Source organism: Lissotriton vulgaris, chromosome 2_1, assembly GCF_964263255.1.
Source record: "Lissotriton vulgaris chromosome 2_1, aLisVul1.2, whole genome shotgun sequence".
NCBI lineage: Eukaryota > Metazoa > Chordata > Amphibia > Caudata > Salamandridae > Lissotriton > Lissotriton vulgaris.
This window is the reverse complement of record NC_141687.1, coordinates 1,574,016,918-1,574,033,961: the sequence shown is the minus strand read 5'-3', so window position 1 is coordinate 1,574,033,961 and position 17,044 is coordinate 1,574,016,918.

Here is a 17,044-nt window from a genome sequence, read left to right as displayed (position 1 = left end):
CACTGGGGTGGTGTGGAGTGCAAAACAACGATGGATTTAGGCCCATATCTCTGTACTGGGGTGAATGTGTGACATTGTTCTGCATTCTGTCCATCAACTGTGGTTTTTGCGTTTGTCGCCCCGAGTGGAATGGGTATGCTCAGACGTGAGTCCCATGCTCTCCACACCACTGGATTCAAGCAAGCCGGGCTGAAGACGGCTGGAATGCCAGAAACCGGTCCTCGGAAGCTTTTTTCCGGTCCAGGGAAGGCATGGCTTGGCAGTTCAGACTGGACTGTTCCCATGAGGCACAGGGTCAGACTGATTTCCATATGGCCATGTCTGAACTGGGGTGGTGTAGAGTGCAAAAAACGATGGATTTGGGCCCAGATATCTGTACTAGGGTGAATGTGTGACATTGTTCTGCATTCTGTTCATCAACTGTGGTTTTTGCATTTGTCGCCCCGAGTGGGATGGGTATGCTCAGACGTGAGTCCCATGCACTCCACACCACTGGATTCAAGCAAGCCGGGCTGAAGACGGCTGGAAAGCCAGAAACCGGTCCTCAGAAGCTTGTTTCTGGTTCAGGGAAGGCATGGCATGGCAGTTCGGCTGGACTGTTCCCATGAGGCACAGGGTCAGACTGATTTACATATGGCCATATCTGAACTGTGGTGGTGTGGAGTGCAAAAAAACAATGGATTTGGGCCCAGATCTCTGTACTGGGGTGAATGTGTGACATTGTTCTGCATTCTGTCCATCAACTGTGGTTTTTGCATTTGTCGCCCCGAGTGGGATGGGTATGCTCAGACGTGAGTCCCATGCTCTCCACACCACTGGATTCAAGCAAGCCAGGCAGAAGATGGCTGGAATGCCATAAACCGGTCCTCGGAAGCTTGTTTCAGGTACAGGGAAGGCATGGCTTGGCAGTTCGGGCTGGGCTTTTCCCATGAGGCACAGGGTCAGACTAATTTGCATATGGCCATGTCTGCACTGGGGTGGTGTGGAGTGCAAAACAACGATGGATTTAGGCCCATATCTCTGTACTGGTGTGAATGTGTGACATTGTTCTGCATTCTGTCCATCAACTGTGGTTTTTGCATTTGTCGCCCCGAGTGGGATGGGTATGCTCAGACGTGAGTCCCATGCTCTCCACACCACTGGGTTCAAGCAAGCCGGGCTGAAGACGGCTGGAATGCCAGAAACCGGTCCTCGGAAGCTTGTTTCCGGTCCAAGGAAGGCATGGCTTGGCAGTTCGGACTGGACTGTTCCCATGAGGCACAGGGTCAGACTGATTTCTATATGGCCATGTCTGAACTGGGGTGGTGTGGAGTGCAAAAAAACGATGGATTTGGGCCCAGATCTCTGTACTAGGGTGAATGTGTGACATTGTTCTGCATTCTGTTCATCAACTGTGGTTTTTGCATTTGTCGCCCCGAGTGGGATGGGTATGCTCAGACGTGAGTCCCATGCTCTCCACACCACTGGATTCAAGCAAGCCGGGCTGAAGACGGCTGGAAAGCCAGAAACCGGTCCTCGGAAGCTTGTTTCTGGTTCAGGGAAGGCATGGCTTGGCAGTTCGGGCTGGACTGATCCCATGAGGCCAGGGTCAGACTGATTTACATATGGCCATATCTGAACTGGGGTGGTGTGGAGTGCAAAAAAACGATGGATTTGGGCCAAGATCTCTGTACTGGGGTGAATGTGTGACATTGTTCTGCATTCTGTCCATCAACTGTGGTTTTTGCATTTGTCACCCCAAGTGGGATTGGAATGCTCAGAGGTGAGTCCCATGCTCTCCACACCACTGGATTCAAGCAAGCCGGGATGAAGACGGCTGGAATGTCAGAAACCGGTCCTCGGAAGCTTGTTTCCGGTCCAGGGAAGGCATGGCTTGGCAGTTCGGGCTGGACTGTTCCCATGAGGCAAAGGGTCAGACTGATTTGCATATGGCCATGTCTGAACAGGGATGGTGTGGAGTGCAAAAAAAGGATGGATTTGGGCCCAGATCTCTGTACTGGGGTGAATGTGTGACATTGTTCTGCATTCTGTCCATCAACTGTGGTTTTTGCCCTTGGCGCCCCGAGTGGGATGGGTATACTAAGACGTGAGTCCCATGCTCTCCACACCACTGGATTCAAGCAAGCCGGGCTGAAGACGGCTGGAATGCCAGAAACCGGTCCTCGGAAGCTTGTTTCCGGTCCAAGGAAGGCATGGCTTGGCAGTTCGGGCTGGACTGTTCCCATGAGGCACAGGGTCAGATGGATTTGCATATAGCCATGTCTGAACTGGGGTGGTGTGGAGTGCAAAAAAATGATGGATTTGGGCCCAGATCTCTGTACTGGGGTGAATGTGTGACATTGTTCTGCATTCTACCCATCAACTGTGGTATTTCCATTTGTCGCCCCGAGTGGGATGGGTATGCTCAGACGTGAGTCCCATGCTCTCCCCACCACTGGATTCAAGCAAGCCGGGTTAAAGACGGCAGGAATGCCAGAAACCAGTACCCAGAGGCTTGTTTCCGGTCCAGGGAAGGCATGGCTTGGCAGTTCGGGCTGGACTGTTACAATGAGGCACAGGGTCAGACTGATTTGCATATGGCCATGTCTGAACTGGGGTGTTGTGGAGTGCAAAAAAACGATGGATTTGGGGCATTTGTCGCCCCGAGTGGGATGGGTATGCTCAGACTTGAGTCCCATGCTCTCCACACCCCTGGATTCAAGCAAGCCGGGCTGAAAATGGCTGGAATGCCGGAAACCGGTCCTCGGAAGCTTGTTTCCGGTCCAGTGAAGGCATGGCTTGGCAGTTCGGGCTGGACTGTTCCCATGAGGCACAGGGTCAGACTGATTCGCATATGGCCATGTCTGAACTAGGGTGGGGTGGAGTGCAAAAAATCGATGGATTTGGGCCCAGATCTCTGTACTGGGGTGAATGTGTGACATTGTTCTGCATTCTGTCCATCAACTGTGGTTTTTGCATTTGTCGCCCGAGTGGGATTGGTATGCTTAGACGTGAGTCCCATGCTCTCCACACCACTAGATTCAAGCAAGCCAGGCTGAAGAGGCCTGGAATGCCACAAACTGGTCCTCAGAAGCCTGTTTCCGGTACAGGGAAGGCATGGCTTGGCAGTTCGGGCTGGGCTGTTCCCCTGAGGCACAGGGTCAGACTGATTTGCATATGGCCATGTCTGAACTGGGGTGGTGTGGAGTGCAAACAAAGGATGGATTTGGGCCTAGATCCCTGTACTGGGGTGAATGTGTGACATTGTTCTGCATTCTGTCCGTCAACTGTGGTTTTTGCATTTTTCGCCCCAAGTGGGATGGGTATGCTCAGACGTGAGTCCCATGCTCTCCACACCACTGGATTCAAGCAAGCTGGGCTGAAGACGGCTGGAATGCCAGAAACCGGTCCTCTGAAGCTTGTTTCCGGTCCAGGGAAGGCATGGCTTGGCAGTTCGGACTGCACTGTTCCCATGAGGCACAGGGTCAGACTGATTTCCATATGGCCATGTCTGAACTGGGGTGGTGTGGAGTGCAAAAAAACGATGGATTTGGGCCCAGATCTCTGTACTAGGGTGAATGTGTGACATTGTTCTGCATTCTGTTCATCAACTGTGGTTTTTGCATTTGTCGCCCCGAGTGGGATGGGTATGCTCAGACGTGAGTCCCATGCTCTCCACACCACTGGATTCAAGCAAGCTGGGTTGAAGACGGCTGGAAAGCCAGAAACCGGTCCTCGGAAGCTTGTTTCTGGTTCAGGGAAGGCATGGCTTGGCAGTTTGGGCTGGACTGTTCCCATGAGGCCAGGGTCAGACTGATTTACATATGGCCATATCTGAACTGGAGTGGTGTGGAGTGCAAAAAAACTATGGATTTGGGCCCAGATCTCTGTACTGGGGTGAATGTGTGACATTGTTCTGCATTCTGTCCATCAACTGGTTTTTGCATTTGTCGCCCCGAGTGGGATGGGTATGCTCAGACTTGAGTCCCATGCTCTTCGCACCACTGGATTCAAGCAAGCCGGGCTGTAGACGGCTGGAATGCCAGAAATCGGTCTTCAGAAGCTTGTTTCCAGTCCAGGGAAGGCATGGATTGGCAGTTCTGGCTGGACTATTCCCATGAGGCAGAGGGTCAGACTGATTTGCATATGGCCATGTCTGAACTGGGGTGTTGTGGAGTGCAAAAAAACGATGGATTTGGGCCAAGATCTCTGTACTGGTGTGAATGTGTGACATTGTTCTGCATTCTGTCCATCAACTGTGGTTTTTGCATTTGTCGCCCCGAGTGGGATTGGAATGCTCAGAGGTGAGTCCCATGCTCTCAACACCACTGGATTCAAGCAAGCCGGGATGAAGACGGCTGGAATGCCAGAAACTGGTCCTCGGAAGCTTGTTTCCGGTCCAGGGAAGGCATTGCTTGGCAGTTCGGGCTGGACTGTTCCCATGAGGCACAGGGTCAGACTGATTTGCATATGGCCATATCTGAACTGGGATGGTGTGGAGTGCAAAAAAAGGATGAATTTGGGCCCAGATCTCTGTACTGGGTTGAATGTGTGACATTGTTCTGCATTCTGTCCATCAACTGTGATTTTTGACCTTGTCGCCCCGAGTGGGATGGGTATACTCAGTCGTGAGTCCCATGCTCTCCACACCACTGAATTCAAGCAAGCCGGGCTGAAGACGGCTGGAATGCCAGAAACCGGTCCTCGGAAGCTTGTTTCCGGTCCAGGGAAGGCATGGCTTGGCAGTTCGGACTGCACTGTTCCCATGAGGCACAGGGTCAGACTGATTTCCATATGGCCATGTCTGAACTGGGGTGGTGTGGAGTGCAAAAAAACGATGGATTTGGGCCCAGATCTCTGTACTAGGGTGAATGTGTGACATTGTTCTGCATTCTGTTCATCAACTGTGGTTTTTGCATTTGTCGCCCCGAGTTGGATGGGTATGCTCAGACGTGAGTCCCATGCTCTCCACACCACTGGATTCAAGCAAGCCAGGCTGAAGACGGCTGGAAAGCCAGAAACCGGTCCTCGGAAGCTTGTTTCTGGTTCAGGGAAGGCATGGCATGGCAGTTTGGGCTGGGCTGGACTGTTCCCATGAGGCCAAGGTCAGACTGATTTACATATGGCCATATCTGAACTGGGGTGGTGTGGAGTGCAAAAAAACGATGGATTTGAGCCCAGATCTCTGTACTGGGGTGAATGTGTGACATTGTTCTGCATTCTGTCCATCAACTGTGGTTTTTGCATTTGTCGCCCCGAGTGGGAAGGGTATGCTCGGACGTGAGTCCCATGCTCTTCGCACCACTGGATTCAAGCAAGCCGGGCTGTAGACGGCTGGAATGCCAGAAATCGGTCCTTGGAAACTTGTTTCCAGGCCAGGGAAGGCATGGATTGGCAGTTCTGGCTGGACTATTCCCATGAGGCAGAGGGTCAGACTGATTTGCATATGGCCATGTCTGAACGGGGGTGTTGTGGAGTGCAAAAAAACGATGGATTTGGGGCAAGATCCCTGTACTGGGGTGAATGTGTGACATTGTTCTGCATTGTGTCCATCAACTGTGGTTTTTGCATTTGTCGCCCCAAGTGGGATGGGTATGCTCAGACGTGAGTCCCATGCTCTCCACACGACTGGATTCAAGCAAGCCAGGCTGAAGACGCCTGGAATGGCACAAACTGGTCCTCGGAAGCTTGTTTCCGGTACAGGGAAGGCATGGCTTGGCAGTTCGGGCTGGGCTGTTCCCATGAGGTACAGGGTCAGACTGATTTGCATATGGCCATGTCTGAACTGGTGTGGTGTGGAGTGCAAACAAAAGATGGATTTGGGCCTAGATCTCTCTACTGGGGTGAATGTGTGACATTGTTCTGCATTCTGTCCGTCAACTGTGGTTTTTGCATTTTTCGCCCCGAGTGGGATGGGTATGCTCAGACGTGAGTCCCATGCTCTCCACACCACTGGATTCAAGCAAGCTGGGCTGAAGATGGCTGGAATGCCAGAAACCGGTCCTCGGAAGCTTGTTTCCAGGCCAGGGAAGGTATGGATTGGCAGTTCTGGCTGGACTATTCCCATGAGGCAGAGGGTCAGACTGATTTGCATATGGCCATGTCTGAACTGGGGTGTTGTGGAGTGCAAAAAAACGATGGATTTGGGGCAAGATCTCTGTACTGGGGTGAATGTGTGACATTGTTCTGCATTGTGTCCATCAACTGTGGTTTTTGCATTTGTCGCCCCAAGTGGGATGGGTATGCTCAGACGTGAGTCCCATGCTCTCCACACGACTGGATTCAAGCAAGCCAGGCTGAAGACGCCTGGAATGGCACAAACTGGTCCTCGGAAGCTTGTTTCCGGTACAGGGAAGGCATGGCTTGGCAGTTCGGGCTGGGCTGTTCCCATGAGGTACAGGGTCAGACTGATTTGCATATGGCCATGTCTGAACTGGGGTGGTGTGGAGTGCAAACAAAAGATGGATTTGGGCCTAGATCCCTGTACTGGGGTGAATGTGTGACATTGTTCTGCAATCTGTCCGTCAACTGTGGTTTTTGCATTTTTCGCCCCGAGTGGGATGGGTATGCTCAGACGTGAGTCCCATGTTCTCCACACCACTGGATTCAAGCAAGCTGGGCTGAAGATGGCTGGAATGCCAGGAACCGGTCCTCGGAAGCTTGTTTCTGGTCCAGGGAAGGCATGGCTTGGCAGTTCGGGCTGGACTGTTCCCATGAGGCACAGGGTCAGACTGATTTGCATATGGCCATGTCTGAACTGGGATCGTGTGGAGTGCAAAAAAAGGATGGATTTGGGCCCAGATCTCTGTACTGGGGTGAATGTGTGACATTGTTCTGCATTCTGTCCATCAACTGTGGTTTTTCCATTTGTCGCCCCGAGTGGGATGGGTATGCTCAGATGTGAATCCCATGCTCTCCACACCACTGGATTCAAGCAAGCCGGGTTAAAGACGGCTGGAATGCCAGAAACCGGTCCCCGGAGGCTTGTTTCCAGTCCAGGGAAGGCATGGCTTGGCAGTTCGGGCTGGACTGTTCCCATGAGGCACAGGGTCAGACTGATTTACATATGGCCATATCTGAACTGGGGTGGTGTGGAGTGCAAAAAAACGATGGATTTGGGCCCAGATCTCTGTACTGGGGTGAATGTGTGACATTGTTCTGCATTCTGTCCATCAACTGTGGTTTTTGCATTTGTCGCCCCGAGTGGGATGGGTATGCTCAGACATGAGTCCCATGCTCTTCACACCACTGGATTCAAGCAAGCCGGGCTGTAGACGGCTGGAATGCCAGAAATCGGTCCTCGGAAGCTTGTTTCTGGTCCAGGGAAGGCATGGATTGGCAGTTCTGGCTGGACTATTCCCATGAGGCAGAGGGTCAGACTGATTTGCATATGGCAATTTCTGAACTGGGGTGTTGTGGAGTGCAAAAAATCGATGGATTTGGGCCAAGATCTCTGTACTGGGGTGAATGTGTGACATTGTTCTGCATTCTGTCCATCAACTGTGTTTTTTGCATTTGTCTCCCCGAGTGGGATTGGAATGCTCAGAGGTGAGTCCCATGCTCTCCACACCACTGGATTCAAGCAAGCTGGGCTGAAGACGGCTGGAATGCCAGAAACCGGTCCTCGGAAGCTTGTTTCCGGTCCAAGGAAGGCATGGCTTGGCAGTTCGGGCTGGACTGTTCCCATGAGGCACAGGGTCAGACGGATTTGCATATAGCCATGTCTGAACTGGGGTGGTGTGGAGTGCAAAAAAATGATGGATTTGGGCCCAGATCTTTGTACTGGGGTGAATGTGTGACATTGTTCTGCATTCTGCCCATCAACTGTGGTTTTTGCCTTTGTCGCCCGAGTGGGATGGGTATGCTCAGAAGTGAGTCCCATGCTCTCCACACCACTGGATTTAAGCAAGCCGGGTTAAAGACGGCTGAAATGCCAGAAACCGGTCCCCGGAGGCTTGTGTCCGGTCCAGGGAAGGCATGGCTTGGCAGTTCGGGCTGGACTGTTACCATGAGGGACAGGGTCAGACTGATTTGCATATGGCCCTGTCTGAACTGGGGTGGTGTGGAGTGCAAAAAAACGATGGATTTGGGGCATTTGTCGCCCCGAGTGGGATTGGTAGTCTCAGACTTGAGTCCCATGCTCTCCACACCACTGGATTCAAGTAAGCCGGGCTGAAAACGGCTGGAATGCCAGAAACCGGTCCTCGGAAGCTTGTTTCCGGTCCAGGGAAGGCATGGCTTGGCAGTTCGGGCTGGACTGTTCCCATGAGGCACACAGTCAGACTGATTCCCATATGGCCATGTCTGAACTAGGGTGGGGTGGAGTGCAAAAAATCGATGGATTTGGGCCCAGATCTCTGTACTGGGGTGAATGTGTGACATTGTTCTGCATTCTGTCCATCAACTGTGGTTTTTGCATTTGTCGCCCCGAGTGGGATGGGTATGCTCAGACGTGAGTCCCATGCTCTCCACACCATGGATTCAAGAAAGCCAGGCTGAAGACGCCTGGAATGGCACACACTGGTCCTCGGTAGCTTGTTTCAGGTACAGGAAAGGCATGGCTTGGCAGTTCGGGCTGAGCTGTTCCCATTAGTTACAGGGTCAGACTGATTTGCATATGGCCATGTCTAAACTGGGGTGGTGTGGAGTGCAAACAAAAGATGGATTTGGGCCTAGATCCCTGTACTGGGGTTAATGTGTGACATTGTTCTGCATTCTGTCCGTCAACTGTGGTTTTTGCATTTTTCGCCCCGAGTGGGATGGGTATGCTCAGACGTGAGTCCCATGCTCTCCACACCACTGGATTCATTCAAGCTGGGCTGAAGACGGCTGGAATGCCAGAAACCGGTCCTCTGAAGCTTGTTTCCGGTCCAGGGAAGGCATGGCTTTGCAGTTTGTACTGCACAGTTCCCATGAGGCACAGGGTCAGACTGATTTGCATATGGCCATGTCTGAACTGGGGTGGTGTGGAGTGCAAAAAAACGATGGATTTGGGCCCAGATCTCTGTACTGGGGTGAATGTGTGACATTGTTCTGCATTCTGTCCATCAACTGTGGTTTTTGCATTTGTCGCCCTGAGTGGGATGGGTATGGTCAGACGTGAGTGCCATGCTCTCCACACCACTGGATTCAAGCAAGCCGGGCTGAAGACGGCTGGAATGCCAGAAACCGGTCCTCGGAAGCTTGTTTCCGGTCCAAGGAAGGCATGGCTTGGCAGTTCGGGCTGGACTGTTCCCATGAGGCACAGGGTCAGACGGATTTGCATATGGCCATGTCTGAACTGGGGTGGTGTGGAGTGCAAAAAAACGATGGCTTTGGGCCCAGATCTCTGTACTGGGGTGAATGTGTGACATTGTTCTGCATTCTGTCCATCAACTGTGGTTTTTGCCTTTGTCGCCCCGAGTGGGATGGGTATGCTCAAACGTGAGTCCCATGCTCTCCACACCACTGGATTCAAGCAAGCCGGGCTGAAGATGGCTGGAATGCCAGAAACCGGTCCTCGGAAGCTTGTTTCCGGTCCAGGGTAGGCATGGCTTGGCAGTTCGGGCTGGACTGTTCCCATGAGGCACAGGGTCAGACTGATTCGCATATGGCCAAGTCTGAACTAGGGTGGGGTGGAGTGCAATAAAACAATGGATTTGGGCCCAGATCTCTGTACTGGGGTGAATGTGTGACATTGTTCTGCATTCTGTCCATCAACTGTGGTTTTTGCATTTGTCGCCCCGAGTGGGATGGGTATGCTCAGACGTGATTCCCATGCTCTCCACACCACTGGATTCATGTCAAGAATTCCTGTCATGCGAGGGGAGGAAAACGGACTACATATCCCAGGATGCTTAGCGGTTGAGAGGTTATGTAAACAGGAGAGCTGTTACATAACTCAAGGAAAACACGCCCTTATGTAAACAGGAGAGCTGTTACATAACTCAAGGAAAAAACGCCCTTATGTAAACAGGAGAGCTGTTACATAACTCAAGGAAAACACGCCCTTATGTAAATAGGAGAGCTGTTACATAACTCAAGGAAAACACGCCCTATAAAGGGAGGAACTCTGGAGGTACAACGCTGTCGGATATTGTGTTTACACCGACGTACCTGCTTCGTGAAGAGCAGTGTTCCGGAGTGGTGCTCCAGTAAGGCAAGAACGGAGGTAGGTCGAGTCGTTACTCCCTGGGCCGTGTCTTGCCCCATCGTCACCTGTGAAGGACCCGGAAGCTCTACCGGTCAACCATTGAGCTTCGCTTTTTGACTCGGCTGAGTCAAAGCGCAGTGGCGCTTATGCTGGTTGGAGTCGTAACTCCCAGCCCGACCAGAGATACAGGGACTGCCAGCTGTAATGCACACCAGGAGGTGTTTGCCGCGTTACAGACTCGGAAGTCCACAGGATCGATCGAGCGGCTGCTCTCGGTTCAGTCTTCTTGCTTTTGATTGGGGTATCGGTGACGCATCACAAGGAGGTGACTCCGCGTCCCGGTGCAGTCTGAGGAAGAGGTTGAGCGGCTGCTCCCTTCAGGTAGAGACCCCGGCTGGGTGTTTCCCTGACTCCTAGATTCTCCCAAACAGTCTTCGTGCCCCTCACAGCCTACCGATTGGCATTGTCGGCCATTTCATTTCTGCCCTCTGTTGGCATACGCCGGGATCGGCGTATATGCAGAGGACGGTTAGGACCATCCGTGCTGTGGGCTGGTAACGTACTTAGCCTGGAGGATTCCAGTGACTATAACTTTAGTTTACTCTTTGTATTATTTGTGCCTTCATTAAAATAACAAACCCTTCACAAGTGGTTGCGTCCTCATTATCGTGTCTGTTAAACGATCCTGAGACATTCAGGGCGTTACAATTCAAGCAAGCTGGGCTGAAGACGGCTGGAATGCCAGAAACTGGTCCTCAGAAGCTTGTTTCTGGTCCAGGGAAGGCATGGCTAGGCAGTTCAGGCTGGGCTGTTCCCATGACGCACAGGGTCAGACTGATTTACATATGGCCATGTCTGAACTGGGGTGGTGTGAAGTGCAAAAAACGATGGATTTGGGCCCAGATCTCTGTACTGGGGTGAATGTGTGACATTGTTCTGCATTCTGTCCATCAACTGTGGTTTTTGCATTTCTCGCCCTGAGTGGGATGGGTATGCTCAGACGTGAGTCCCATGCTCTCCACACCACTGGATTCAAGCAAGCTGGGCTGGAGACGTCTGGAATGCCAGAAATCGGTCCTTGGAAGCTTGTTTCCGGTCCAGGGAAGGCATGGATTGGCAGTTCCGGCTGGACTATTCCCATGAGGCAGAGGGTCGGACTGATTTGCATATGGCCATGTCTGAACTGGGGTGTTGTGGAGTGCAAAAAAACGATGGATTTGGGCCCAGATCTCTGTACTGGGGTGAATGTGCGACATTGTTCTGCATTCTGTCCATCAACTGTGGTTTTTGCATTTGTCGCCCGAGTAGGATGGGTATGCTCAGAGGTGAGTCCCATGCTCTCCACACCACTGTATTCAAGCAAGCCGGACTGAAGAAGGCTGGAATGCCAGAAACCGGTCCTCTGAAGCTTGTTTCTGGTCCAGGGAAAGCGTGGCTTGGCAGTTCGGGCTGGACTGTTTCCATGAGGCACCTCCTATGGGGCGGCTGATGTCTCTGCCCTGCACAGTGAAAGGAAGAAGAGAGTCATGTAAACAAAGTGCTCGGGAACTGGTTTGGACTAGGCAGAGGCCTCTCTGCCTAAATTAACAAAGGATTTTGGGGTATAAATATTGGAACCCTGATCCCAAGGAATGAGATCACTTCTGGACAAGAAACCTTTCTGCCAAGGAGAAGAACAAAGGGAACTGCAGGAATTGTACTGCCCCTCTGCCAGTGTGCTGTTTGCTGGGTTGGCCTGCAGTGGTTGCTTCGTTGCCAAGGGAAAGGCGAAGGATCTTTGTAAGGAATTTCATCTACAGAATATTCTCCAAGGGTTTGAACTGTGCTTGCCTGCTGCTGAAGTCTTAGGGACTAAAGCCTTCATCTCCAGCTCCCCACTCAATTTCCTTGCTGGAAATTCTGACTCCAGACACTTGCGTGCCGCTGGGAGCTGGAAGCGCGACGCATCGAGAAGAAGCGTGTCGCCGCCGCAGCTGAAATTGTCGCAAAGTCGGAGAAGAGAGCCTTCACCGCATCTCCCCGGAAGTGTGTGTTCATCGAAGCTGTCTGCTGTCGCATCACCGGAGAAGCGTGTCGCGAGGCCTATCGCGGCTCCAAAGTAAAGAGCTGTCACAAGGCTGCCAGGGTGTCATTGCATCGTCTTTGCATCGCCGCATCAAGGGCGCCATCTTCTCGCATCACAACCAGATCATCGCATCGCATCAAGGCGCCATCTTGTGTAATGCAACCGGCCCGCTGGCCGAGAATCTATGCATTACCTCCGCACCGGTAAGGATCACAACGCATCCCCTACTCTGCGCAAGCATTGAGGCACGACACATCCTCTAACCCCGATCACGGAACCAACGCCTCTCCTCTTTTGCAAGCCTTTTGTTTACTTTGCGTTACTCATCCAGAAACTTTGTTGAGAACTTTGTTGCATTCATCATCAACTTGAACTAAGCAACTTGAATAATCTTTTCAGTAATCTTAAGTGTAGGATTGCGGATTTTTGTTGTTTGTGGTCTTGTGTTTAAGTCTATATAAAGAATACTTATTTTTATAAAACGTGTGTTGTGTCCATCTGTGGTGTTATCACTGTATTACTGTGTATATTCACAAATGCTTAACACACTGCCTCTGAGATAAGCCTGTCTGCTCGTGCCAAGCTACCAAGGGGGTGAGCAGGGGTTATTAAGTATTGTAATCCCCTTTTTCTGACTTAGAAGTAAGGGTCCCTATTTGGACAAAGGTAAATACCATTGCCAACTAGAGACCCCCAGATCTAACATTGGCGGTCAGCGGTGAGGATTTGGACTTTGCATTTGTGTTTCATATACAGTGATTGGTGTACACTACTATTGAGTGAAGCCCAAACGCGACCACATTTTTTTTTTTTAAATATTTTTTCGTTGGACTGTTAGTTTCCTGAAAACTCCCAATTCTTAGTACCATGAATAAATCAGCATCTGTTGCATTCATGGATCATGATTTTGAGGAAGAGAGGTTGGAAACCTACACTGTGAAACAGCTCCAATATCTCTGCAGGACATTGAAAGTTGCTACACCAGGCATTTATAAAAAGGAAGACTACCAAAAGGCGCTGAGGGCCTGGGTAGAAGCAAGAAATGTCCCTGATGTTGTGGTGGACCAGAATTTCCAGCCAGGTGAGGGGTGCCATCCCCACCTGGCAGCAGCATCTCTTCCAAAGACCTGTCCCCCAGACAATTGGAAGACAGGGAGAGAAATAGGGCACTGAAGCTGGAGTTGGCTAAGCTTAAAATAGAAAACGTCAGAGGGAAACAGAGAATAATAGGTTGTCCTTGGAAAGGGAGAGAATGAGAATGGAGCATGAGAGAATGTTGAGGGAGTTAGAGATCAAGGCCAAGGGCTTAGAGATCAATTCCTCTGGTGGCAGTGCACCATCTATGCCTTCAGAAGGCAGAATACATATTCCCAAGGATGTCATCAAAGATTTTCACAAGAATGAAGATATTGGGCAGTGGCTTGCAGCCTATGAGAAAGCAATGTTGGCCCACCGGGTCCCTGAGAAGGATTGGGGCGCGGGGTTGTGGGGTCGCTTTTTAACTGAACATAGGGATACTTTGTTAGACTCGCCCAGTACTCATAGGATGTCTTATGCCCACATGAAAGAAGCACTGATGACAAGGTATGGGCTAACTCCAGAACTCTATAGACAGAGGTTCAGGAATTGTAAGAAGCTGGAGGGAACCACTTGGGTAGAATATGTGTCTTTCTTTTGCAGAGCTATGGATGGTTTGGTGAGGAGTAGCAATGTTGATAATTTTCAAGCGCTCTATGATTTGATTGCTAGGGAGCACTTGTCTGCTAATTGTTTTCCAGATCTAAGCCAGCACCTTATTGATAGCAAGTTTACTAATCCTAGAAAGCTTGCTAAAGAGGCGGACGGCTGGGTGAGTACCAGGGTCCACAAGGGTCTTGTGGGAGACTCCGCCAAAGGTGGGAGGGTCACCACCAGAAGAGTGGGGGGGACAAGGGTAAACAGAGGGAGTTCCAAAAAGGTCCCCAAATTAATTTCCAATGGGGCCTGTTACCTGCTTTCAGTGTAAGCAGGTGGGACACCGTTGGTATGATCACCAGTGTCCCCAAAAGGGTCAGTATGTGCCACCCCATGCATCACCCCATCAGATGGCCAGTGTAGAACTGGGTGGGGAGGAGATGGGTGTCCAAGGTGGGTGGGGTCCCGCAGAAATGTCCCTTGTCTCATTAGGAGACTTTGAGATGGTCCCTAGAACTCAGCTGCCTGATAACACTAAGAAATACTGGCAGTGGGTGACCATCAATGACCATAGAGTGGAGGCTCTGAGAGACACCAGAGTGAGTGTGACAGCTGTCAATTGTCACTTGGTGTCTGAAGAGCAGGTAGTCCCCAATGCATTCTTCTCAGTTGTTGCCGCTGACAACAATGAGAGCCGTTGCAAGGTGGCTCGAATTCCCTTTGAGTGGGGGGAGGGTCTCTGGTACTCTTCAAATAGCTGTGAGGCCATCCATGCCTGTTGATTGTCTGTTAGGCAATGATTTAGAAAGCTCCCCTTGGGCTAAGGCGGAGAGGAAGGTGCATTTAGAGATGTTGGGTCAGCCTGAGTGGGCATGTGTGACCACTTGGTCTATGGCAGCTAAGAGTGTTCAAGAAACCCTGGAGCCTGAAAGTATGGCCCAGGGACATGCCTTAAGGAGAAGAGGTAGGAGGCGCGGGAAACTAGCCCCCATTGTTCCCACGGTCCAGGCGGAGGCAGACCTTGAGGGGATGCCCTGGATACTACAGGGGGAGCAAGTTTCTGAACTGGGGAACCTACCTGAGCTGATCCATTGGTGGCAAGAAGGGGTCCCTCCAGGGAGGAATTTTTTGAAGAGCAGCAGAAGTGCCCTTCTCTTGTGGGTTTGAGGCAACAGAGCACAAACCAGGCAGCAGGTGATCAGTCTGGATCACATTGGATCTACTGGGAGAACGGTCTCCTATAAAGCAAGCCTAAGGTTGGTGAGCCTGGGTCAGCCCGTGTGCTGGTTGTACCCCAGCGCTTCAGAGCCTTCCTTCTGGGTTTGGCTCATGATGATCCTTTAGCTGGTCATCTGTGGCAGAACAAGACCTTTGAAAGGCTTGTCTCTCACTTTTATTGGCGCCACATGCGGAAGATTTCAGATACTCATTGTAGGACCTGTCAAACTTGCCAGGCAAGTGAGAAAAGTGGAAGGAGGCACAAGTACCCTTCCAACCTTTCACTGTAGTCAGTACCACCTTTGAACGGGTGGGCATTGACATTGTGGGGCCACTGGACCCCAAGACAGCCATGGGCAACAGGTTAATCCTGGTCTTGGTGGACCATGCTACCCGGTACCCAGAAGCCATACCACTCAGGACAGTACAGCCCCTTTGGTGAGTTGTGCACAATGGGGATCTTCTCCCGTGTGGGGCACCCCAGAGAGGTAGTGTCTGACCGAGGTACAAAGTTCTAATTATATGAAGTCTCTGTGGAAGGAGTATGGTGCTACCTACAAGTTTACCACTCCTTTCCACCCACAAGGAAATGGGCTTGTTGAAAGATTCAACCAGATACATAAAGGCATGATCATGGGTCTTGAAGAACCAATGAGGCGTAAATGGGACGTCCTCTTGCCATGCCTTCTGTTTGCCTACCGAGAGGTTCTAAAAAAGTCTCTAGGGTTCAGCCCCTTTGAGCTTTGTATGGTCACTCGGTAAGAGGAACTTTGAGTTTGGTCAAGGAAGGCTGGGAGTAATCTCCCAGGAAACCTCCCCAGGATGTATATAGTTTCATGCTGGCCTTCTGGAACTGGACTCGGCGTTTCAGAGATCTCGCTCAGTCGAATCCGGAAGCCAACTAGGAGGAGATGAAGCGGTGTTCCGATCAGTATGCCACTCTGATTGAGCTTCAGCCTGGACAGAAAGTTTGGGTCATGAGCCCTGTGGAGCCCTGTGCGCTCCCAGACAGGTGGACCGGGCCATATGAGGTGGTGGAGTGCGGGTCCTGCATGGTAACCACCTAAAGCTCCACTTAGACAGGTCCGAAGTGGGCATGCTCCCAGCGACAGATGATGGAATGGAGGAGGAGACCGAGCCTCTTCCTGACCTTCTGTCTGCAACAGAGCAAGATGGGTCAGTGGATGGTGTCAACCTCTCTGCCACACTGACCCCTGATCAGCAGCAAGATTTTCGCCCAGCTGTTGGGGCAATTCTCTGATCTATTTTCCTTGGTTCCTGGTGTCACAAAGTGGTGCGTCCATGATGTGGACACTGGAGACAGTCCTCCTGTGAAGTACAAGACTTACAGAGTAACTGACAAGGTTAGGGCTTACATTAAGGAGTAAATCTCCAAGATGTTTGATTTAGGGGTCATTGAGTCCTCAAACAGTCCTTGGGCGAGCCCAGTGGTCTTGGTCCCAAAGGCTGCCATGCAAGGTGCCACACCTGAACTCCGGTTCTGTGTGGACTACAAAGGGCTCAATTCACAGTCACCAGGACTGATGCACACCCCATCCCCAGAGCTGATGAGCTCATTGATCTGTTAGGGGCTGAATTTTACCTTAGCACGTTTGATTTAACGTCTGGGTACTGGCAGATCGCCTTGACTTCCAGGCATGTGATCTTTTGATGAATAACTCTTTATCCTTTAGAAGTGATAGATGTTTTATTACTGTATTAATTTGTTTTTTAAAAGATAATGGTGTTATTGACATCTTCCTAATCTTGCATGCAGATAGTTCTTCTAGTGGTTTTTGGAGGTATGTATAAAAAGTTTCGTTCTGTTGCATTTCTTGAAAGAGTAGGCAGCTCATTGGATTCAGAGTATCCTTTTTTATTTGTTTCCATACCTTTACCTACTGACCATCCTTGCAACTTGCTGATTACAAAAGCCAAATTCCAGTCGGATCTGGGCCTCTGATGCATTAACCGGC